Below are 26,784 nucleotides of genomic sequence, written 5' to 3'. Positions count from 1 at the left end.
GTTTTGGTAACAATACGTGCGTTGTGTTAGCTACTGACTTAGATCTTTAATGATCCTGGCAAGGAACACTTCTACTGTTGTTGCTGCTGCTGCGGATGCTTGAAAAGTGCAGATCTGGTACTTTTTAATGATTTGACTCTGTCAAAATGAAATGAATGATGTTCTTTATGGATACCATGTAGGCCTAGCGAAGCTGAACCATGTGCAGACCAGATCTGGCATTTCACAGCACTGTACTCTCTCTCACACTATGTAGCCTAAAGAAAAATGAATGCCGCCTAACACTCATTGACATTTCTTCAATCACGACCACTTGGTAGGCTAAATTAGATCACTGACAAATACTAGATAGTGTCCAAATAATAAATCAGCGTGCCTTCTGATTTGACTGGCTTGTAATGAAATACGGTGCATTTGGAAAGTATTCAGACCCCTTGACTTTTTCAACATTTTGTTACATTGCAGGCTTATTCTAAAATTGATTAAATAGTTTTTTCCCCCCTCATCAATCAACACACAGTACCCCATAATGACAAAGCAAAAACGTGTTTTTAGAAATGTTTGCAAATGTATAACCCCCCCCCCCTGCAAATATCACTGTTACATAAGAATTCAGACCCTTTACTCAGTACTTTGTTGAAGCATCTCGGACAGCGATTACAACCTTGAGTCTTCTCGGGTATGACGCTACAAGCTTGGCACACCTGTATTTGGGGAGTTTCTCCCATTTTTCTCTGCAGATCCTCTTAAGCTCTATCAGGTTGGATGGGGAGCATCGCTGCACAGCTATTTTCAGGTCTCTCCAAAGATGTTCGATCGGTTTCAAGTCCGGGCTCTGGTTGGGCCACTCAAGGACATTCAGAGACTTGTCCTGATGCCACTCCTGCGTTGTCTTGGCTGTGTACAAGGGGTCGTTGTCCTGTTGGAAGTTGAACCTTCGCTCCAGTCTGAGGTCCTGAGTGCTCTGGAGCAGGTTTTCCTCAAGGATCTCTCTGTACATTGCTCCGTTCATCTTTCCCTTGATCCTGACTAGTCTCCCTGCCGCTGAAAAACATCCCCTAAGCATGATGCTGCCACCACCATGCTTCACCGTAGGGATGGAGCGAGGTTTCCTCCAGACGTGATGCTTGGCATTCAGGCCAAAGAGTTCAATCTTGGTTTCATCAGACCAGAGAATCTTGTTTATCATGGTCTGAGATTCCTTAGATGCCTTTTGGCAAACTCCCATCTATTAGGTGAAATACCAGTGTCATCACAGCAGAAATATTTGTGAACTGTTGCCACAAGAAAATGGCAACCAGTGAAGAATAGACACCATTGTAAATACAACCCATATTTATATATTTTTATTTTCCCTTTTGTATTTTAACTATTTGCACAACGTTGCAACACTGTATATAGCCACAATATGAAATTTTAAATGTCTCTTTTCCTTCGGGAAACATTTGTGAGTATAATGTTTACTGCTGCCGCCACCATCCTTCACCGTAGGGATGGTGCCAGGTTTCTTCCAGATGTGATGCTTATCTTTCAGGCCAAAGAGTTCAATCTTGGTTTCATCAGACCAGAGAATCTTGGTTCTTATGGTCTGAGAGTTTTTAGGTTCCTTTTGGCAAACTCCAAGCAGGCTGTCATGTGCCTTTTACTGAGGAGTGGCTTCCGTCTGGCCACTCTACCATAAAGGCCTTATTGGTGGAGTGCTGCAGAGACAGTTGTCCTTCTGGAAGGTTCTCCCATCTCCACAGAGGAATTCTGGAGCGCTGTCAGAGTGATCATCGGGTTCATTGGTCACCTCCCTGACTGATGGAGGCCACTGTGTTCTTGGGGACCTTCAAGGATGCAGACATTTTTTGGGACCCTAACCCAGATCTGTGCCTTGACATAATCCTGTCTCGGAGCTCTATGGACAATTAATTTGACCTCATGTTATGGTTTTTGCTCTGACATGCACTGTCAACTGTGGGACCTTATATAGACATGTGTGTGCCTTTCCAAATCATTTCCAATCAATTAAATTTACGACAGGTGGACTCCAATCAAGTTGTTGTCAAGGCTCAGTAGAAGACCCAGATGCAGACAGTTTCGAAGTAACAAAAGTTTAATACAAAAACAGGAGGCAGGCAAACGACAGGTCAAGGGCAGGCAGAGGTCAGTAATCTAAAGCAGAGTCCGAAAGGTACAGAACGGCAGGCAGACTCAGGGTAGGCAGAATGGTCAAAACCGGGGAAAAAGGAACTAGAGAAAGACAGGAGCACGGGAAAACCGGTGGTAGGCTTGACGAAACAAAACGAACTGGCAACAGACAAACAGAGAACACAGGTATAAATACACTGGGGATAATGGGGAAGACGGGCAACACCTGAAGGGGGGTGGAGACAATCACAAAGACAGATGAAACAGATCAGGGTGTGACAGTTGTAGAAACAGCTCAAGGATGATCAATGGAAACAGGATGCAGCTGAGCTCAATTTCGTGTCTCATAGCAAAGGGTCGGAATACTTACGTAAATTAGGTATTTCTGTTTATTATTTGTAATAAATTAGAAAAAAATTAGAAAAAACTGTTTTTGCTTTGTTATTATAGGGTATTTTGTGTAGATTGATGAAATAAAAAAATAATTGTATACATTTTAGAATAAGGCTGTAACGTAACAAAATGTGGAAAAAGGGAAGGGGTCTGAATACTTTCCGAATACACTGTACAGTACATAAATAAAGGCATTTTTTGATCATCAGGAAGAGGAAGGCATCTGTCCTGACTGGTAGCTAGTGGCTACAACACCAAGGTTGCCTTCCAAATGGCACCCTATTCCCTACATAGTGCACTACTTTTGATGAGAGCCCTATGGGCCCTGGTCAAAAGTAGTCCACTATATAGGGAATAGGGTGCCATTTTGGATGCATACCAAAAGGCTGGAGGAGGAAGACAGTTTCCAGGTAAACAGTTTGGTGTCATAATCTTCTTCATGGCCCCGGTAGGAGGGGGGAGGGAGGGAGAGAGACCCTAAACAGAGAGTACACAGTTGCGGAATACCTGACCACTGTGACTGACCCAAAATTAAGGAAGGCTTTGACTATGTACAGACTCATTGAGCATAGCCTTGCTATTGAGAGAGGCCGCCGTAGGCAGACCTGGCTTTCAAGAGAAGACAGGCTATGTACACACTACCCACAAAATGAGGTGGAAACTGAATTGGACTTCCTAACCTCCTGCCAAATGTATGACCATATTAGAGACACATAGTGTATTCAGATTACACAGACCCACAAAGAATTTAAAAAACAAATCCAATTTAAACTCCCATCTAGTGGGTGAAATACCACAGTGTGCCATCACAGCAGAAAGATTTGTGAACTGTTGCCACAACAAAAGGGCAACCAGTGAAGAACAAACACCATTGTAAATACAACCCATATTTATGTTTATTTATTTTCCCTTTTGTACTTTAACTATTTGCACATTGTTACAACACTGTATATAGCCACAATATGACATTTGAAATGTCTCTTTTCCTTTGGGACTCTTGTGAGTATAATGTTTACTGTTCATTTTTTATTGTTTATTTAACTTATTATCTATTTCACTTGCTTTGGCAATGTTAACATATGTTTCCCATGCCAATAAAGCCCTTTGAATTCGAGAGAGAGAAGCATGGGACAGAGACAAGACTAGGGCTTTGACGACACAGATGTAGAGCCCTAATCAGGAAATTGAAGATGTCTATAGCTACTTTAAGAAAGAAAAATCTAACAGGCAACAACAGTCAAGTCTAGATCCATGTCATCCAACAGTCAGCCTAACGAGCTTGGACAATTCTATGCAGAAAGGTTAGTGCAATTTTTATAAAGAATGTGTAATGGCCGTTGCCAAAGTGTTTTGCAGTCAAAATATCTACAGGCCGGCTAGCAGACAGACATATGCTCACATTCAAACAATTTTGTGGCGATGACAACATCTGACATTCATCATCATAGCTCTGGGCGTTGCAATAGTTTCTGGAACTGAACCCTGACAAGGAATGAAGGACAAATTGGTGTTGGTTACTTATTCCTACATTATATAGTGATAAACTATGAATGTTTCTTACAGTTTTATCTGTCTGTCTACCTATAAACCTAAGCCTATTTCCACATCTTATGAACGCTTTTCCTTAGCGGTGGTGAAAGTAGCAATCAATGTCAAAAAGGTATTCAGGAGACTGACAGACACAATGCACATTATGCACAGTGAGCGTGCTATGATCCCAGTGGAGGCTGGTCGGAGGATCTATAGGAGGACATGCTCATTGTAATGGCTGGAATGGAATTAATGGAACAGTATCAAACATATGAAAAACACATTTGACTGCATTCCATTGATTCTATTCCAGCCATTACAATGAGCCTGTTCTCCTATAGCTCCTCCCAACGGCCTCCACTGCATGATCCATCTGTAAAACAATACTAGAACACTGCAGCACATGGCTAGAAAACAAAAAGGAATCTCGGAATAACCCACAAACACATGGCTAGAAAACAAAAAGGAATCTCGGGAATAACCCACAAACTTGTGTCCGGAGACCAAACCTGGTTTCAAACACTATTTGAAATAATTTAAAATACTTATGCTGGGCTTGATTGAACTTGCCTGTTGCAATGGAACCAATAGAATAGTTACAAAAGTGCAAACACCATCCATCTGGCACTGCATGCAGTGTAAAGTGAAATGTAATAGTATTTGAACCCAGGTCTGCCAGAGACCCAAAGGATAACATCCCATCCAATCCCTGCCTCAAATATTCCTTCAGAGGAACCACACCTCTGTATTGTTGCAAACCTCATTGGCCAGAGAGACCAGAAGAGGGGAGGGGCCAACTACATTCTGCCAAAACCTTTTTTATTGTTTGGCTCTGTGACATCATTGTCCAGCGTACCCCCGCTTGGAATTGGCGCTTCCTGAGGATGTGTGTCGGTGTTTCCAATCAGCTCTCTTAACACGACACTGAGTATCTCTGAGACGCTCTGGCGAAGGCTGAAAACGGGATATGTCCCAAATGGCACCCTTTTCCCTAAAGTGCACTACTTTTGACCAGGGCCCATAGGTCACACATGGCCAAGTCACACATGGTCATATTTCAACGCCACACTGCCAGCCCAGATCCGCTATAACTCACAGCCCCAGCCCACCCCTCTCTTTGTCTGACTCTCTCTGACAGTCTCTTTGTATGTACAGTACTAGTCAAAAGTTTGGACACACCAACTCATTCAAGGGTTTTTCTTTATTTTTACTATTTTCTACATTGTAGAATAATAGTGAAGACATCAAAACTATGAAATAACACATATGGAATCATGTAGTAACCAACAAAGTGTTATACTTTATAATTTGGGATTCTTTAAAGTAGCCACCCTTTGCCTTGATGACAGCTATGCACACTCTTGGCATTCTCTCAACCAGCTTCATGAGGTAGTCACCTGGAATTCATTTAAATTAACAGGTGTGCCTTGTTAAAAGTTAATTTGTGGAATTTCTTTCCTTCTTAATGCGTTTGAGCCAATCAGTTGTGTTGTGACAAGGTAGGGGTGGTATACAGAAGATAGCCCTATTTGGTAAAAGACCAAGTCCATATTATGGCAAGAACAACTCAAATAAGCAAAGCAAAATGACAGTCCATCATTACATTAAGACATGAAGACCAGTCAAGTTGGGAAAATTTCAAGAATTTTTAAAGTTTATTCAAGTACAGTCGCAAAAACCATCAAACGCTATGATTAAAACTGGCTTTCATGAGGACCGCCACAGGAAACAAAGACCCAGAGTTACCTCTGCTGCAGAGGATAAGTTCAGCCTCAGAAATTGCACACATCTACATAAACTTTTCAGAGGAGACTGCGTGAATCAGGCCTTCATGGTTGAATTGCCTCAAATAAACCACTACTAAAGGACACCATTAATAAGAAGAGACTTGTTTGTGCCAAGAAACACAAGCAATGGACATTAGACCTGTGGAAATCTGTCCTTTGGTCTGATGAGTCCAAATTTGAGATTTTTGGTTCCAACCACGCAGAGTAGGTGAAAGGATGACGCAGAGTAGGTGAAAGGATGATCTCCGCATGTGTGGTTCCCACCGCGAAGCATGGAGTAAGAGGTGTGATGATGTCAGGGTGCTTTGCTGGTAACACCGTAATTTATTTAGAATTCAAGGCACACTTAACCAGCATGGCTATCACAGCATTTTGCAGCAATATGCCATCCAATCCCATTTTTAAACAGAACTGTAATGGCTTCCGTCGGTAGAAGGAGAGGAGGACCAAAGCGCAGCATGGTATGTATCCATATTTATTAGAATACTTTTTCTATAATGAACAAAACAATAAACAGACGAAAACCCAACGAAGCTACAGAGAACACAAAAACAGATGAACGCAAGAACAGGAACAATCACCCACAAACCAACAGTGAAAACAGGCTACCTTAATATGGTTCCCAATCAGAGACAACGTAAAACACCTGCCTCTGATTGAAAACCATATCAGGCCAATAAGACAAACCTAAACAAAGAAACACATAACATAGACTACACCCACCCAGCTCACGTCCTGACCAACTAAACAAAGACTAAACAAAGGAAAATAAGGTCAGGAACGTGACAAGAACAATGACCCAACAGACCTTCAGGCTGTGTAAGGGCTATTTGATCAAGGAGAGTGATGGAGCGCTGTATCAGATGACCTGGCATCCACAATCAACCGACCTCAACCCAATTGAGATGGTTTGGGATGAGTTGGACTGCAAAGTGTAGGAAAAGCAGCCAACAAGTGCTCAGCATATGTGGGAACTCCTTCAAGACTGTTGGAAAAGCATTCCAGGTGAAGCTGGTTGAGAGATAGCTTTACATACTCTTGGCAATCATCAAAGCAAAGAGTGGCTACTTTGAAGAATCTCAAATATTATATTTTGATTTGTTCAACACTTTTTTGGTTACTACATGATTCCATGTGTTATTTCATAGTTTTGAAGTATTCCCTATTATTCTACAATGTAGAAAATAGTAAAGAAATTAAGAAAAACCCTTGAATGAGTAGGTGTGTCCAAACTTTTGACTCTCGCTCTCCTGTTCTGTCCAACCCCACTGAGAGTGAGGGGCCCAGGCTGCAAGTAGGTTTTCAGACTCAGCTCCATCTGGCCAGATCACTTCTAAACACCTTGTTTACAGTAGTTTAACTGACAGAAGTTGAATGTATTTAACAAAGACATGACAATGATTGATCTAAGAATTGAGCGACATTCGCAACTATCCGTTCCCTTCCTTGCCCTTTCCCCTAACCACTGCACCACATTGCTAACAAACCCATGCTGCCACACTCTGTCAACAACATGTTATCTATCTATCTCTATGTATCTATCCACACCCTCTCATCAGTAGGGTAGGGTACAGCACTAGACCTCAACAACAATCTCATTCACATCGAGTGAATTATCTCATGAGGAATTACTTAAAACACCCACAAACATATTTTGCTCAACTGCTCCCATAGCAACGGTTGTTTTCCTTTTGTGAATAGCATATTGCTTATGGACAAATGTATGTAGGCTGTTCGCTCCACATATTCTATGTCCCAAATGGCACTCTATTGACCAGGGCTCATAGTGCCATTTGGGATACACCCATTGTTTCCCTCCAAAACTTGACAGTGTGGGAGTTACTGAGGGAGTCATCTGGCTTCAGTATCAAAGGACCTCCGTTGGGTTGGGTTGGGATGGGATGTTACGTTCTCCTACAATGGAGTCAGTAACAAATGACAGACCACAGACTTAATTCACTTTAGACACACTACAGTGATCTAATCAAACAGTGTCAAGTGTTTTTAATGCTGTGCGGATTCGTCAATGCAAAGTTGTGACTTCAGATGATGAGGAGGAACAGTAAAAGAGTATTGCAGTGTGTAAATAATCTAGGTCTAAATGAAAAGTTGTTGGATATTAGTGTCGCACATGCAATAGGCTTATTTCCCATTATTTCAAAAGGCTCAGCCTAATTCTTCTGAAACATATATAAAATATATTCATTGACATCATATAACATGTTTTTCAATGGAATCCAGTCCACACCCTGCTCCAGTTTTAAAACGAAACATGTAAAAGCATTGGCAGAAGCTCCATGTTGCAAAAGGAATTGCCAATGCAAAGCATGTGACAACATTTACTGTATAAAAGACGCCTTGGAACGTCTTGGTAAGCCTGTCTGAAACATTAGCAAGTTAATGCCCGTGAATACAGTACAGTTCTCTGCAGTTCATAAAAGGCATATCGTCGAGTAAGACTAACTCTCCAGCATTATGTCCAAGGATATGTTGTTTTGGTTTTTGACCATAGAAATAGAATTATAGAACGTTTACTTAAATGGAGATGTTCCCATGTTCCTTCTAGAAATTATATTTCTATGTGTTTTTTTTACCCCGTCCACTGTTCAGCTTGTCTTCTCATGGTCATTACTTCTCATCAAGGTTCTTGGGGCTACCTTGAGATGACCGAGGCATGGTTTATCAGACCGAACCACTGTGATCAAAGGATTAACACACCGCAGTACACTAGCACGATGCTAATCAGGTATGGACAGACTTGGCAGGCAGCTGAACACTTCGATGGAGGGGGAAGAAATGTGAAAGAATCTAAAGTTATGGGACAAAAAGTCCCGAACTCCAAATTAGATGACTGATATCTTACTCTCTGATAAGGCAAAATCTGTATCAGCTGCTATTTTATGAACTAGTCGATAACGTCCTTAAAAAAAACAGTACAGGTCAACAGACCTAAAGGTTGATAAGAATTGTACAGTGCATAAAAAGTTTGGAATAAGATATGGTGCAGGCATGCCTAATATTATTCAATGTCTGTAAAGAATAGGTCTGTTTTATCGTCTAGTACCAGGAAGTCTCTCTGGCTAACTGACTTACGGCTGTTTAAGCTAAGTGATGGAAGCTGAATTGGTACAGTCTGAGTCACTTAGCCAGGATACATCCATGCAACGCCTCTAGAGCGCTGTGGCTGTGACCAGCCCTTTCCTTTCCTCTCCTGTAGTACTGACGGAATTAACGAGCCACTTCCCTCTTTACACCCACCCGCCAGGGGCATCCAACTGGCTTTACGTTCTTACACCAACCCTGCCAAAGGAGGGTATGTGTCAAAACACGCACACAAACACTCTCTCTCACGCACGGGTGCACACACACTCTTTCTCTCTCTCTTTGACACACACACACACACACACTCACCCCAGAGATAGCAAATCCCAGAGCTAAAACTTGTCAAGGAGTTTCAACCTCTCTATTTACATGTCCAGTGTCGGTTCTCCTTTGGAAACTACAGTAGTGGACCAAAACAATGTGTCAATCTAAGAATGCCCGAGTCATAACCTTGAAATAACATTACAACAAATGTTACAGAGGCTGTCGCAGCTAACATAACCTCTCACACAGTGCCCGTCGGTTGAGGATCTGTCCTCTGCCTAGACAATGCAAAGTCCTTTGTAGTCTACTGCTTCATCTAAATGTTGTAAAACCAGGGGCTCTAAAGCTTTGCAGCCTACTGGTTCTTCTAAATGAATAAACAGCTAAATACTGAACAAACTAATATTGTCTAATAGAAATCCACAGGACTAGACTACAGTACTGTTCTCATGCAACTTCTTAGCCCTGCAAGGCCACACCTACAATGCGTCCCAAATGGCACCCTATTCCCTATATAGTGCACTACTTTTGATCAGGGCACATAGTGCATTACTTTTGACCAGAGGCCTATGTAGGTAATTGGGTGCCATTTGGGACGCACACCTAGGCTTAAATGAATCCAATAAGAGTGAGTTCAGACAGAGGAATTACGCTGCAGGCTGAGTTCCGATAACTACACTAATCAACCTAAAACATAGGCCTACAAAGACTGACTATGGTCATCTTATAGCAAGATATAGGCTTGCATCCTAAACGGCACCCTATTCCCATAAAACTCTGGTCAAAAGTAGTGCACTATATAGGGAATAGGGCGCCATTTGGGATGAAACTCGTAAAAATGCAATGTTGCTTGAGAGCACTGCAAAACACAGTAATGTCTGCATCATAATGACCTTTGTTTGGATTCCTGAACTTCCAGTTGAACTGGCCAACTGAACCACAGGTCTCTGGTCTCTAGTCTAGACATCTGCCCTCTAGAGGACCCTGAGTGAAAGGTCAAGAAAAAGACAGCTGGCTTTCAACACGCCTCTGACTTCAGAAGCAAACCAGTCTAATATGTTAATACCCTCCAGCTGAATGTCTTTCATTTCATAGAGTGTAGGTCTATGTCTGTGTTTAGTATTATTTATGACACAGTGTAGACTTATAGGCCTACACTGTTTTAACTTAGATTTTCTGTCTGGTAACTCCAGTCTAAAACCATATTGAAAGGACTAGCTAGCACTCAGTGAGAGACTATGATTATTAATACACTATCAGATTGCTAAACTATTTACAGAGGCATGTGTTACTGTTAGCCATCATTATTAGTGTTTTCCAGGAAGGATACCTTCTCTCCATGTAATTCAAGATAAGTGACGCCTGGCAAAACTCTTCCTCTTTTCCTTCCTTTCGACGCCACTCCTCTCCCTAAAGGTTATGTTGAGTTCTCCTCCTAGGTGACACGAAACAGACCCAGTAAGTGGGAATAAGTGGGCGGGGGGTTAAGTTTTCATACAGCACCAATTAACAGAACGAGCCATGGGCTAGCCTAACTGAAATGTCAGAATAAAGTGAAACTAGACATAGCATGTTGAATTCTTTGTGCAATACTCATCATGACCCTCTCAAGATGCATTGCCTATCACCATATTGCTATGTTTTTGTTTATTAACAAGAGGATGACAAATACAAACTGACCTTTTGGTGTTCCTACATGCAGATTAACTAACTAGCAGTATCCGACTACAATGAATGTAATAAATGGAGAAGCCTATACTAGCCTAGTTAGCTGACCTTGACCATTCATCACACCAGTTGTTGACCTCTTCCTCGTGCCTTATCACCATAGCCATACACTGTAAAAAATAAAATAAATAAACTGTTTCAACTAATTATTATTAAGTATATGGTTCCACAGCGGTTTTTTGTTTACTCAACTTTTTGGCCCATGTGTTACCTGAACCTTCAAAAAAAATGTTGGCCCAAACTTAGCTCCAACTTGAAAAAAGGTTGGCAAAAATGATGTCAACTTAAAATGATGTGTTTGCGCAACTTGTCTGATATCTGATATGTTCATTCACATTATAAATTATAATTACCTCCCCAAAAAGTATGTGGAACTATTTACACACACATAGTGCTTTTAACATACAACGTTTTCAACTGAAATATTTGACACACATTGACATTGTGCATGTTCATTTATACAGAAATTATATTTCAACATGTCCTCACCTGGGATTTGAACTAACAACCTCTTGGTTCATGGCATTCCGAGCTTCCTGCTATACCACCATGTCTGTGCCAATTATTAGTTAGTCTGACTATTCTCTAATCATTGGTTTAATTGATTTATTTCAGCAATTTTAGATTTTTCTCTATAGTTGTCTAATGTTGGTGGGGCATGTTTAAATCCCTAATCACTATGATAAATACAATAAATTGAGTGTGCTTTTAACAGAGCTGAGTGCAAAGTGTAGCAATACAGGTGAAATCAGTCATTGACACAGACATGTTGGCATAGCAGGAAGATTGGAATGCCATGAACCAGGGTCGGCTCCAGGCATAAGCGACATAAGGAACTCAATCGGGGTCTCAACTTACTTTTGAAAATTAGAATAGTAGAATAGACAAGGTGCAAGTTAGACATTTGGTTGTACATCAGCAGGTTCTCTTGTTTTGTCAGCCACTGAACTTGTAGTAATCATGGCCAAATACCGACTGGGCACGCAGGGCCCTTGCATCATGGCGAAATGTGTATAACTGCAGGAAATTTGATTTAAAACTGCCCAAAAATTCTCAACCTTATGGCAAAATGGGTAGAATTGCAAGAAATTAGCTTCAAATCTACAAGAATTTATCTTGGTCACATGGCAAAATGTGTAGAATCAAATGAAATTTGCTATAAAATTGCAAAACGTTCTATGCCCCATGGCAAAATGGGTAGAAATTCAGGAAATTAGCTTTAAAACTGCAAAAATGTCTCTCTGCCCCATGGCAAAATGAATAGAGTTGCATGAAATGTGGTATATAAAATAGCACACAATTTTTTTTTGCCACATGACAAAATGTGTATTAGAATTGCAGGAAATTAGCTTTAAAAGTGCAAGAATGCCTCTGACCCATGGCAAAATGAGTATAATTTCATGAAATGTGTTATAAAATTGCTAAATGTTCTGTGTAGAACTGCAGAAAACTTCCTTTAAAAATGCAAAATGTTCTCTATGACCCATGGCAAAATGTGTATAATTTAAAAAGTACATTTTTCTCTCTGCCGTCAAGAGGGGGGGCCACCATTCTTTGGGGCCTGCTTGGTTGGGGGGCCGCTTAGGGCCTTTTGTGAGTTTAAATCCCTGGTGAAGACATCTACAGTATATTAATTACTGTATAAATGAACATGCACAATGTAATTATGTATGTCAATGTGTGCCAAATATGTATGTTGCAAACATTGTATGTTAAAAGCAGTATGTGTGATAAGATGCCCAAATAATCATTTCTAGATTAATGAACATATGAGACCATTTGAGCAAACTGAATTTTTACTGAATTTTCTCAAGTTTGAGCTAAATTTGGGCCGTTTTTTTTTTCTTCAGGTAAAACATCAACCGAAAAGTTAAGTAAACAAAAAAAAAGAATGTGAAACCAGTTACTTAATAATAATTAGTTGAAACAACTTCCCGCCGATTTCACACTTCAGTACGCTCAGACTGTCTGCCTCCTGTGTCAACACAATCAGGCACATTTCACACACACACACACAACTGGTAACCTACACTTCTGAGTAGGCCAATGTCTCTAACTAGTCTAATAATAATGTTTAATAAAAATCTAAACGGTTGTATTAATCCACCAGAATAACATTATAATAAAAGTACTTGAAAAGTTATCCAAGTTCGACCAAATGGGGCAAACGTAAGATGATTGGTGATTTGACCTCAGACATGTGATTGAGAAGATGCTGCAGGTGCGACAGTGTGACACACATCAAAGCCAGCCGCATAAACTTGACAGACCAAACCATGCCATTGCCGGGTCATTGATATTCTCACTGCGAATTGTTGTTGATGGTTACAAATATTTAAAACATAACTGCTCTATGTAGCAAGATTGAAGGCGTTCAAAACTGTAACGTTAGTTCTAATCTGTGCCGTTACCAAATTGAACATTTGCTTGATAACTGTGATATGCCAATGCAATTTGGATACTGATTGCCACTACGTTTGTCTAACCTTCAGCAAGCTATTGATAGCTGGGCTGGGTACATTGTAAACCCGCGAAATGTTAGCAAAATGTTGAATAACAACTAGCTTGCTAGCTAGCTAGGTCTGAAGTGTAGTTGCAGGTAACCTTCAGCGAGTCCAGCTAGCACTCTATATTGAAGTAAATAAATATGTAAACAACGTTCATTCCGTTCGTCCATTCCCCTAACATTACCGTATCTTATATTCTTGACTTCACATTTTTTACCACATACGGTGACCTATCTATTGTGAAAAATGCTAGCAATTGCAGCAGATATGAAGATCACCCAGCCAGGCTTTAAGTTGAGGCACCGTTTGCAGATGCGCCTCTCTCTCTCTGCCTCTGCTCTGTTTACTTCATACCAGCAGCATTCTTCAACCTCTCCCTCTGCCGAATATGCCTCCAGCGGACACAGCCTCCACTCGATATCCTATCAGATCTGTCGTTTTCTTGTATTAGTCTATATTTCACACATAGGCTACCACTATCATCACCCTGAAATTACGCACTGTATAGACACTTCTTTTTTACCTGGGAGATGCGTCGGTCGCGTTATCGTCTGGCAGGCTATAGTTCCCTGCGTTCAGTGTCTGCGGCCGAGAGAGCTCTGTGCTGTACTGTGCTGGGCATTTGCTTAGCATGCCTATTCGGGGCGGCAACTGGAGGGACGCAGGAGCAGCAGCTCTCCTCAACGCGCCCTGATTAGCGACAGAAGGAATACAGTATGCTTTTTTTCAGCAGTGGCGCTGCTGGATGATTTTGTATTGAATGGATGGCCCTGAATTTATTGACCTACTGTGCCCCTCATATTTTCTTTTTTCAATTAGTTTGCTACAAAGTGAGATCATGATAGTAGCCTAAACAGTACATTTTTATTTTAGCCCTTATTTAACCAGGTAAGTCAATATCTAAATCCATCTGCCATGGAGTTAGGTAACAAAAAGTAGGCTAATGAAACCTTTCAATTAACGCACGCACACACATTTCTGACAAAATACAGTAGGACTACACCCGCAACCCCGCATCGATACACACTAAACACGCATACGAGAATGTTTTCCTTGCTGAATGTTCACAGGTGGAGAGAGTTGTTCTCTTTTTTGCACCACTTAAAAGAACAGAGAAACCAAATGACCTCCATAATATTGACACAGATGTTGCATATAACTGAATCCCCGAAAACTGAGGGGGGGAAACTGGTATTTTCTGGCTGCCTCAACCTGTGTATTCCCACAACGAAATCATTCCAGTAGTATAACGTCCGTGATTCACCCATTCTAACGTTTCAATATAGGTCTATTCCCTAATTTATTTGTAATGGCCACTCTACCTGCTGACCCAACAATATGCTCATGTTTACAGAGGTTGTATACAAAATGGCACTTTATGGGCCCTTGTCAAAAGTAGTTCACTATAGGGAGTAGGGTGCCATTTGGGAAAGAACCAGAGAGTCCGACTTAACTTCAAATGACCAACTTGATGTTTATCTGCTTCCTCTAAAGCTAGTCATTGTTTCAGTCTGTGCCCAATGTCCCATAGTCATCTCCTGCAGGCCATTATATGTAAGAACAACATTAACGGAAAGTCGTAGTGTGTGTGCGTGTGTCTGTGTGTGTGTGTAATGAGGGACCATCCAGTCTCAATGGTCTCTACTGTAGTACCATTCAAAAGTTTGGACACACCTATTCATTCAAGGGTTTAACTTTATTTGTACTATTATTCTGCATTGTAGAATAATAGTGAAGACATCAAAACTATGAAATAACACATATGGAATCATGTAGTAACCAAAAAAGTGTTAAACAAATCAACATATACAGTATTTTATATTTGAGATTCAAAGTAACCACCCTTTGCCTTGATGACAGCTTTGCACACTCTTGGCATTCTCTCAACCAGCTTCCTGAGGTAGTCACCTGGAATGCATTTCAATAAACAGGTGTGCCTTGTTAAAAGTTAATTTGTGGAATTTCTTTCCTTCTAAATGCGTTTGAGCCAATCAGTTGTGTTGTGACAAGGTAGGGGTGGTATACAGAAGATAGCCCTATTTGGTAAAAGACCAAGTCCATATTATGGCAAGAACAGCTCAAATAAGCAAAGAAAAACGAACATTGCTTTTAGACATGAAGGTCAGTCAGTCCGGAACGTTTCTTAGTAGTCGCAAAAACCATCAAGCGCTATGATGAAACTGGCTCTCACGAGGACCGTCACAGGAAAGAAAGAGCCAGAGTTACCTCTGCTGCGGGGAATAAGTTCATTAGAGTTACCAGCCTCAGAAATTGCAGCCCAAGTAAATGCTTCACAGAGTTCAAATAACAGACACATCTCAACATCAACTGTTCAGAAGAGCCTGAGTGAATCAGGCCTTCATGGTCGAAATGCTGCAAAGAAACCATTACTAAAGGACACCAATAATAAGAAGAGACTTGCTTGGGCCAAGAAACACGAGCAATGGACATTAGACCGGTGGAAATCTGTCCTTTGGTCTGATGAGTCCAAATTTGTTTCAAAATGGAGTGTCTTTGTGAGACGCATAGTAGGTGAATGGATGATCTCCGCAAGCGTGGTTCCCACCGTGAAACATGGAGGTGTGATTGTGTGGGTGTGATTTGCTGGTGACACTGTCGGTTATTTATTTAGAATTCAAGGCACACTTAACCAGCATGGCTACCACAGCATTCTGCAGCGATACGCCATCCCATCTGGTTTGCGCTTAGTGGGACAACATGATTCCAAATGTGTTATTTCATAGTTTTGATGTCTTCACTATTATTCTACAATGTAGAAAATAGTAAAAATAAAGAAAAAACCTTGAATGAGTAGGTGTGTTCAAACTTTTGACTGGTACTGTATGTGTGTTCAATAAAGCCCTTATAAGTAATTACTGTAGGTCTATACCACAGCTGTATAGATAAAGCCACTGCTGTACAGATGATCAAACCTTTTGATTAACATGTAGAGACGATGGACTTCGTAGAGACCTGGCTCTAAATTGGAGAGAAGTTGGAGATGATATCCTGAAAAGAGGAGAAGAGATGTAGGATTTGTAATCTCGTCCACCAGCTGGCTCTAGCAATTGGGCTTGGGGATGAGGTTATAGGATATAGGATTATCAAGTCATAATGTCTTCTTTATTATCAGTTCCAGTACATGCTGTTGCTTATATAATACAAAACAATATAGTGTATCAATTATAAGATTGATGAAACCATGTCACCACCACATTATCACTGAAGGTCATTGGTTTGCTTTGAACCAATCTGTTACTCTTTGTTTAGTGTTCAGCATGCTATGTTTTTGTCTCTTTACATCTGCACTCAACTTTCTATCTGCACTCTGTTTCATGTTGTTATAACCTGTTCCTCCAGTGACGTGTGGTGAGGTTGGTGACTGGGTAAGCACAGGCTATTATCAAATCCAGATCTACTTACAAATAAACCTTGATGAAGCCCAAGTTCACCATACAACAGATATCTCCAACAACAAGTGACATACAGTGCCTTCAGAACGTATTCACACCCCTTGACTTCTTCCACATTTTGTTGTGTAGAGATTTTGTGTCACTGGCCTAAACACAATACCCCATAATGTCAAAGTGGAATGATGTTTTCAGAAATTAAAAGCAGAAATTTCTTGAGTCAATAAGTATTTGTTGTGGCAAGCCTAAATACCTCCAGGAGTCAGGAAGCAGATGCAGAAGGTGAGTTTAATGAGAAGAAAGGCAGATAAACAAAAACAGGAGAAGTGTACTGAACATGAACAAAACCAATACAGCCTGATGACTAAGGCTACTGAGAGCTAAATAAAGGGAGAGTAATCAAGGTGATGATGAGGTCCAGGTGTGCGTAACGATGGGGAGCAGGTGGGTAGTAGACCATCATCATAATGATGATGTCAGGACCGGTGGGTAGTAGACCGGTGACGTCGAGCACCAGAGCGGGGGAGTGGGAGTAGGTTTGACGAGGGGTAAAAACATGCTTAATCATATAATAAGTTGCAATAATAGTGTTTAACAAGATTTTTTTGTGACTACCTCATCTCTGTACCTCACACATACAATTATCTGTAAGGTCCGTTTTCAGGATAAAAAGAAACGGAATAGAGCTAAGCACAAGCAAAATCCTATAGGAAAATCTGGTTTAGTCTGCTTTCCAACAGACACTGGGCAACAAATTCAACTTTCAGCAGGACAATAACCTTAAACACAAGGCTACATATAGACTGGAGTTGCTTACCAAGACGACATTGAATGTTCCTGAGTGGCCTAGTTACAGTTTTGACTTAAATTGGCTTGAAAATCTATGGCAAGACTTGAAAATGGCTGTCTAGCAATGATCAACAACCAACTTGACAGAGCTTGAATAATTTTTAAAAGAACAATGGGCAAATATTATACAATCCAGGTGTGCAAAGCTCTTAGAGACTTACCCAGAAAGACTCACAGCTGTAATCACTGCCAAAGGTGATTCTAACCAGGTAGAACCCATTTGAGTTCAGTGTAGAACCCTTTACACAGAGGGTTCTACATGGAACCCAAAATAGTTCTATATGGAACCAAAAAGGGTGCTCTATGGGGACAGCCGAAGAACCCATTTGGAACCCTTTTTTCTAAGAGTGTATAGTGAATAGAGTGCCATTTGAGACACAACTCTGTCATTTCTCATCTTAGTGGGCTGACTGCTGACCTGGAGAAAGGTAGGTAGGCGGTGTGACTGCAGGTTTCTGATACACATCCTGGTAGTAGGCATTCAACAGCTCACATCCAATCTGCCTGAATTATATTTGTGAAGAAGATAGAATGATAGAATATGGCTGGTATGAATGATCATCTCTTTGGAGATAATTCTCTTTGGATCCTTTGTCCTCTGACATAAAACAGCTACATTTGAACTGGGTTTTTCGACCAAAGTTTTATTAAAGTTTACAACTAATGACTGAAATGTGTCCCAAATGGCATTCTATTCCCTATATAGTGCACACATTTTCACCAGGGCCCTACGGTCAAAAGTAGTGCACTAAATAGGGAATAGGGTGCCATTTGAGATGTAACCTCCTTAGTCATATTAAGAGTTTTTCTTTATTTAAGGCTGGGCCTGTGCCAAACACACCAGAACAGGAAAAGAGGCTTGCTGCTGTATAGTTAAAAATACTATCAGGTAATGGGATATTGGAGGCCAACAGGGTATAGTACTGTTAGCTAGTGTGGCCACTGTACAACACAAAGCTTGGTATAGGATAAAGTGGATATTATATTTGACCTAGCGTAGCTCAGTGCCACCTAGCAAGCATGTTTATTCTCTCCCTTTGATCTGCCTCGATCAGTTCTGGGCCCATATTCATAAAGCATCTCATACTAGCAGTGCTGATCTAGAATCAGGTCCCTCCTGTCCATAATCTTATTAATTATGATCTCGAAGACAAAACTGATCCTAGATCAGCATTCTAAGAACACCACCCCTGGCTATTGGTCATCAGAAATCGTACAAAATCTTAATTAGCCTAAGCCTTCTGTTTTGATACTCAAAAACATGAAGAAAAAAACATGCAACCCAACGTAAACATTCCAGCACTTTTTGTCTAATATTCAGTTGACATACAGTGCATTCAGTATTCAGACCCCTTGATTTTTTTTCCACATTTTGTGACGTTACAGCTTTATTTTCAAATGGATTAAAACATTTTTTCCCCTCATCAATCTACACACAATACTCCATAATGACAAGGCAAAACAGGTTTAGACATTTTTGTAAATGTGTTAAAATAAAAAAACTGAAAGATCACATTTACAGATGAAGTCAGAAGTTTATATACATCTTAGCCAAATACATTTAAACTCAGTTTTTCAAAACTCCTGACATTTAATCCTAGTAAAAATTTCCTGTTTTAGGTCAGTTAGGATCACCACTTTATTTTAAGAATGTGAAATGTCAGAATAATAGTAGAGAGAATGATTTATTTCAGCTTTTATTTCTTTCATCACATTCCCAGTGGGTCAGAAGTTTACATACACTCAATTAGTATTTGGTAGCATTACCTTTCAATTGTTTAACTTGGGTCAAACATTTCGGGTAGCCTTCCACAAGCTTCCCACAATAAGTTGGGTGAATTTTGTCCCATTCCTCATGACAGAGCTGGTGTAACTGAGTCAGGGTTGTAGGCCTGCATGCTCGCAAACACTTTTTCAGTTCTACCCACACATTTTCTATAGGATTGAGGTCAAGGCTTTGTGATGGCCACTCCAATACCTTGACTTTGTAGTCCTTAAGCCATTTTGCCACAACTTTGGAAGTATGCTTGGGGTCATTGTCCATTTGGAAGACGCATTTGCGACCAAGCTTTAACTTCCTGACTGATGTCTTGAGATGTTGCTTCAATATATCCACATAATTTTCCTTCCTCATGACGCCATCTATTTTGTGAAGTGCACCAGACCCTCCTGCAGCAAAGCACCCCTACAACATGATGCTACCACCCCCGTGCTTCATGGTTGGGATGGTGTTCTTTGGCTTGCAAGCCTCCCCCTTTATCCTCCAAACATGACGATGGTCATTATGGCCAAACAGTTCTATTTTTTTTCATCAGACCAGAGGGCATTTCTCTAAAAAGTATGATCTTTGTCCCCACGTGCAGTTGCAAACCGTAGTCTAGCTTTTTATGCCGGTTTTGGAGCAGTGGCTTCTTCTTTTCTGAGCGGCCTTTAAGGTTATGTCGATATAGGACTCGTTTTACTGTGGATATAGATACTTTTGTACCTGTTTCCTCCAGCATCTTCACAAGGTCCTTTGCTGTTGTTCTGGGATTGTTTTGCACTTTTTGCACCAAAGTACGTTCATATCTAGGAGACAGAATGCGTCTCCTCCTGAGCGGTATGACGGCTGCTTGGTCCCATGGTGTTTATACTTGCGTTCAATTGTTTGTACAGATGAACGTGGTACCTTCAGGCGTTTGGAAATTGCTCCCAAGGATGAACCAGACTTGTGGAGGTCTACAATTTTATTCTGAGGTCTAGGCTGATTTCTTTTGATTTTCCCATGATGTCAAGCAAAGAGGCACTGAGTTTGATGGTAGGCCTTGAAATACATCCACAGGTACACCTCCAATTGACTCAAATTATGTCAATTAGCCTATCAGAAGCTTCTCAAGCCATGACATCATTTTCTGGAATTTTCCAAGCTGTTTAAAGGCACAGTCAACTTAGTGTATGTAAACTTCTGACCCACTGGAATTGTGATACAGTGAATTATAAGTGAAATAATCTGTCTGTAAACAATTGCTGGAAAAAGTACTTGTGTCATGCACAAAGTAGATGTCCTAACCTACTTGCCAAAACTATAGTTTGATAACAAGACATTTGTGGAGTGGTTGAAAAACGAGTTTTAATGACTCTAACCTAAGTGTATGTTAACGTCCGACTTCAACTGTACAGAAGTTTTCCGACTCAGTACTTTGTTGAAGCACCTTTGGCTGCGATTACAGCCTTGAGTCTTCTTGGGTATAACTCTACAAGCTTGGCACACCTGTATTTGGGGAGTTTCTCCCTTCTCTGCAGATCCTCTCAAGCTCTGTCAGGTTGGAGCGTAGCTGCACAGTTATTTTCAGGTCTCTCCAGAGATGTTTGATCAGGTTCAAGTCCGGGCTCTGGCTGGGCCACTCAAGGAGATTCAGAGACTTGTCCCGAAGCCACTCTTGTGTTGTCTTGGCTGTGTGGTTAGAGTCGTTGTCCTGTTTGAAGGTGAACCTTCGTCCCAGTCTGAGGTCTGGAGCATGTTTTCATCAAAAATCTCTCTGTACTTTGCTCCGTTCATCTTTGGCTTGACCCTGATTAGTCTCTCAGTCCCTGCTGCTGAAAAACATCCCGGCTGCATGATGCTGCCACCACCATGTTTCACCGTAGAGATGGTGCCAGGTTTCCTCCAGTCGTGACGCTTCGCATTCAGGCCAATGAGTTTAAACTTATTTTTGCCTTGTCATTATGGAGTATTGTGTGTAGTCGTAATGTAACAAAATGTGGAAAATGTCAAGGGGTCTGAACATTTTCCAAATGCACTGTATATAGGCTAGGGCTAGGCCAAGTTCTCAATAATAACTGTCAATGCCAATCTTGCCTAGTTGGTAAGAGAATTTAAACATGTTTTGGAGCGTACTCATTTTGACCATGAATTTATTGCAAGGGTACAGATTTCTCTTCTTTATGAAAGGAATGCGCTAAACTTGGCCCAGCTATAATAACTAACTGCATGCAAGGCCTCCTCAATGCACCAAAACCGTCCATTTCACTTCAGAGGCCTTACTATACTTATAATTTGGACTGACTATTTCAGGAACCCGAGACTATTCTGTGGCTACTCGATCCTCACAATCTATCACACAGAACCACAAGACGTCCCAAACAAACCCAAACAATCGGGCAATAGTACAAGTCCAGATACAAACTGTGTCTACATCCCAAATGGCACCCTATTCCCTATGAACCCTGGTCAAAAGTAGTGCACTATATAAGGAATAGGATGTCATTTTGTACAAAGACTGTTTTCTTGGTACATTCCAATGTACATCATGTTTGATTGTCTTTGAAACCAATGTCCGGTGAACCAACCAGCACCCTTTGAAACCACGCTGCAATTTAGTCTAACTGTGAACACATAACATACAACAATGTACTACTGAGTTATTCTCTCATACATGTGGTTAAAGTAAAAAACAACAAAACTTCTTGAAGATCTGATTTCGTCTAACATCTTACACGATAGGAATGATCCATTTAGTGGATGATACATGAATGAGAAGGGAAGAATATTGAATGATGTCATTGCTGTAGTCCCTCACTCCTCTATCTCCAACATATCGAATCTATTTCGTTTCTTCTTTTCACTATAGCTTGTCAGGATAGCTGAAAATACAGTGACTTCAGAAAGAATTCACACCCCTTAACTTTCCACATTTTGTTGTGTTACAAAGTGCGATTAAAATAGATTTAAATGTCATTTTCTGTCAACAATCTACACAAAATATTGAACATTTTATGGAAAATAATTAGATAAGTATTCAACCACGAGTCAATACATGTTAGAATCACCTCTGGCAGCGATTACAGCTGTGGGTCTTTCTGAGGACGTCTCTAAGAGCTTTGCACACCTGGATTGTACAATATTTGCCAATTATTCTTTAAAAATTCTTCAAGCTCTGTCAAGTTTGTTGTTGATCAATGTTAGACAGCCATTTTCATGTCTTGCCATAGATTTTCAAGCCGATTTAAGTCAAAACTGTAACTAGGCCACTCAGGAACATTCAATGGCATCTTGGTAAGCAACTCCAGTGTATATTTGGCCTTGTGTTTTAGGTTATTGTCCTGCTGAAAGGTACATTTTTCTCCCACCAGTCTGTTAGAAAGCAGACTGAACCAAGTTTCCTCCAAGGTTTTTACCTGTGCTTAGCTCTATTCTGTTTCTTTTATACCCCAAAACTCTCTAGTCCTTGCCGATGACAAGCATACCTATAACATGATGCAGCCACCACCATGCTTGAAAATATGAATAGCGATACTCAGTGATGTGTTGTGTTGGATTTGCCCCAAACATAACGCTTTGTATTCAGGACAAAAAGTAAATTTCATTGCCACATTTTTTTGCAGTATTACTTTAGTGCCTTATTGCAAAAAGGATGCATGTTTTTTGAATATTTTTATTCTATACAGGCTTTTCACTCTGTCATTTATGTTAGTATTGTGGCGTAACTACAATGTTGTAATTAATCCAAAGTGGGATTAATAACTGCACCATGCTCAACGGGATATTCAATGTCTGCTTTTTGTTTTCTCACCCATCTACCAAATAGGCACCCTTCTTTGTGAGGCCTTGGAAAACCTCCCTGGTCTTTGTGGTTGAATCTGTGCTTGAAATTCACTGCTCAGCTGAAGGACCTTACATATAATTGTATGTGTGAGGTACAGAGATGGAGTTGTCACTTAATAATCATGTAATTGTTATTTTTTACTAGGCAAGTCAGTTAAGAACAAATTCTTATTTACAATGACAGCCTATCGGGGAACAATGGGTTAACTGCCTTTTTCATGGGCAGAACGACAGATTTTTACCTCATCAGCTCAGGGATTCGATCCAGCAACCTTGCGGTTACTGGCCCAACGCTCTAACCACTAGGCTACCTGCCTAGTGTAGCCTAGTGGTAAAAGTATTATGGCACACAGAGTGAGTCCATGCAACTTATTATGTGACTTTTTAAGCATATTTGTACTCCTGAACTTATTTAGGCTTGCCATAACAAACGGGTTGAATACTTATCGACTCAAGACATTTTTCAGCTTTTCATTTTTTATTAATTTGTAAACATTTCTGAAAACATAACTCCACTTTTACATTATGTGGTATTGGGCGTAGATCAGTGACACAAAATCTAAATGTAATCCATTTTAAATTCAGGCTGTAACACAACAAAATGGGAAAAAAGTAAAGGGGTGTGAATACTTTCTGAAGGCACTGGATATAAAGCAATTTCTAAATAGAGCAACAAAATCCGTACCTAGCCTAAATAGTAGTACTGTACTGTTTGTATCAGTACTGGAACACACATACTGCTTATAAATCAATGTGGTACAAACACACAGTTTGTTTCCCACATGGCACCCTTCCCCTATATAGTGCACTAGTTTTGACCAGGGCCCAGTGCACTATAGAGAGATTATGGTGCCATTTGAGATGCAACTGTCTGTCACATTGCAAAAGGGCCACAGTTGATGTCTGGTAGTGTACCCCCACTCAACAGCTCTCAGACCTCCTTGCACATAATACCCATAATCAAACTAACTGTACACCAACAAAGCAAATCCTTAAATGACTGGGTTTGACAGAGGTAAGCGCCTCCTGTAACAGATCAAAGACGTGGAGTGAGACAGAAAGAGAGAGAGAGAAAGAAAGAGAGAACGGAGTTAGAGAGCGAGAGAGAGAGAGAAGGTCCAGCAGTATGTGGTCCGATCCTGAAGTCTGCCCTGGGCTCTGCCTGTGTTCAAATACTATTTGAAATCATTTAAAATACTTAATCTGTGCTTGATTAAGCATGCCTGACGAAATGGAACCAATAGATTAGTCGTAAACTGCAAATCCCACCCATCTGGTACTGCAGCCAGGCTACACATACACTTAAAGTATTTGAAATATTTGAAATACTATTTGAACCCAGGTCTGCCTGAACCCTGCCTGGTGGTGCAAAGTCACCTAGAGGCATCTGCTCCAGAGATCAGAGGACCGGTGGTGCGCAGGGGCTTTTTGTTTTGGCCCTGCAGCTGTGGGATCTAGTTATTGTTGTAAGGTAAGGGATCTGTGGAGATCTGTGGAGAGAGGGGGCACAGGGGCTACTCTCAACACAGTGAGGCTCAAGTAAAGCTCCTCACCTCTGAACTGAGTGCTGCCTGATGATACAGAGTCACTTTGATCCACCTCCATGTGAAACAAGCCGCAGAGCTGCAGATTCATATGAGCTACTGAGCTTCTTGGGAACAGTAACCATCTACAGTATCTACAGCATCTGAATTGGTTCCCATTCCCTATATATTATGGGCCCTGGCCAAACATATAGGGAATAGGGTGCCATTTGGGACACAGTCTTTGTGTGAAAGTTTCAATAACTTCTTATCTGAAGTTGATAAGATGTTAAAGGAAAGACACGAGACAGTGGACTGGTCTTCCTGTGGTGCTGTCTTTGACTGCTGAAGGCTGAACCTCCATGGCTTCGCATCAGATTTGACCTCAGGCATGTGATATTTAAGTCTGACTGAAAGTGTCTTCGCCTAGACAGCATGATTATGTGCATGTGTGTGTCTGTGTGAGGCTTAGCCAATTCAATATGTCCTGCTCAGGGCTTCCCATGCCAGAGATGACATCAGACAGAGAACATCAGACAGAGCACAGAGAGAGAGAGAGAATACAGGCAGGAGAATCACTGTTCTGTGTCCCAAATATGAATATGAATATGGTGCCATTTGGGACGCATAAACTGTGTGACTGTCCAGTTACAGACTGACCAGAGCACTACCGCGGGTATCATGAGAACTATGAGGATCTGCCCCACCAAACTGACATATCTCCATTAATATTAGTCTTTAATTTTTTTTACAATATATTTATTGGCATTTTTTACAATTTAGCAATCATCAGGAAAATATGACAGAGATAATGGCCCGTTATTCCTTCCACCTACACAGCATGCTACATGGGAGCACATCGTGCAAAACCCTTCCCTCCCCAACACACGAACACTCCCCTCCACCGGTATTAGCTTCAATTGTTAACAAAAAAACGAAACAGAATGACCTTCACATCCAATGCTAGAAAATAAATTATTCAATGCAAAAAGAAATAATAATAATAATACTGTATATTAATGAAGAAAATAATAATGTGGCAGCTAAGGTGACGACTCTAGAAACTACTGAAAGTCCCCCCAGACATCAGTAAATTCAAAGGGATTATTACGTAAATTGTATGTTATTTTTTCAGATGGAATATTGGAAGTTAATTCTTTTAGCCACATTTGCTTGCTTTGCGGAGTGTCAGTCTTCCATATAAAAGCTGTGCATTTATTGGCTGCAATGACAGCCAATTTAATGAATCTTGTTTTGCTACCAATATTAACTGGTAGAACAGAGTCATCTCCAAGAACAATAAGGAAAGGATCTAGTGGTACAGTCATATTAGTGACCTGTGATAAGTCCTGAATAATGTCTTCCCAATAAGTGTGCCCACCCCCGTTTAACACCTTGGACAAAATTTTGAATATTTTGAATTGATCTTATACGGTCTCTCTGGTGTAAAGTAGACCCTATGTAAAATATTGAATTGCATCAACTTGTTCCTTGTGTTAAATGAAAGACGCTGAGCATCTAAAAAGATCTCTCCCCATTTCTCATCTTTAAAAATGAGACCAAGGTCATCATGCCACTTCATGCAAGCCTCCAGAGCTGCATCGTTCCCCAACAGAGCTTGAAGACTAGAGTACATGTAGGAAATACAACCTTTTACCCCTTTCCTTTCCAGCCACAGTTTATCAGTTCTAGGTTTACTCATGGGCTGAATCCTACCTCCCTGCTGAGTGGCAACATAATGTCTAACCTGTAGGTACTTGAAGAAATTAGTTTGGTGTAACTGAAAATGAGATGTCAGTTGTTGAAAGGATAGTAGTTCACCTTCTCTATAAATCATACCAAATCTTATTGGTCACATACACATGGTTAGCAGATGTCAATGTGAGCGTAGCGAAATGCTTGTGCTTCTAGTTCTGACAGTACAGTAATATCTAACAAGTAATCTAACAATTCCACAACTACCTAATACACACA

At 40.7% G+C, this 26,784-nt stretch overlaps 1 protein-coding gene across 1 annotated transcript in view; it reads right to left on the bottom strand.

The window, feature by feature from the left end:
• Window positions 1–14,121, bottom strand: part of jcada (junctional cadherin 5 associated a) — a 34,374-nt gene extending 20,253 nt beyond the window's left edge. Inside the window, exon 1 of the mRNA XM_071415161.1 lies at window positions 13,968–14,121. The gene's annotated coding sequence lies outside the window, so the exon portion shown is untranslated. The remainder of the gene's footprint in view (window positions 1–13,967) is intronic.
• Between the last annotated feature and the right edge of the window lie 12,663 nt (window positions 14,122–26,784).

Source organism: Salvelinus alpinus, chromosome 8 (genome assembly GCF_045679555.1).
Source record: "Salvelinus alpinus chromosome 8, SLU_Salpinus.1, whole genome shotgun sequence".
NCBI lineage: Eukaryota > Metazoa > Chordata > Actinopteri > Salmoniformes > Salmonidae > Salvelinus > Salvelinus alpinus.
This window is presented reverse-complemented; position numbering and strand designations above follow the sequence as displayed.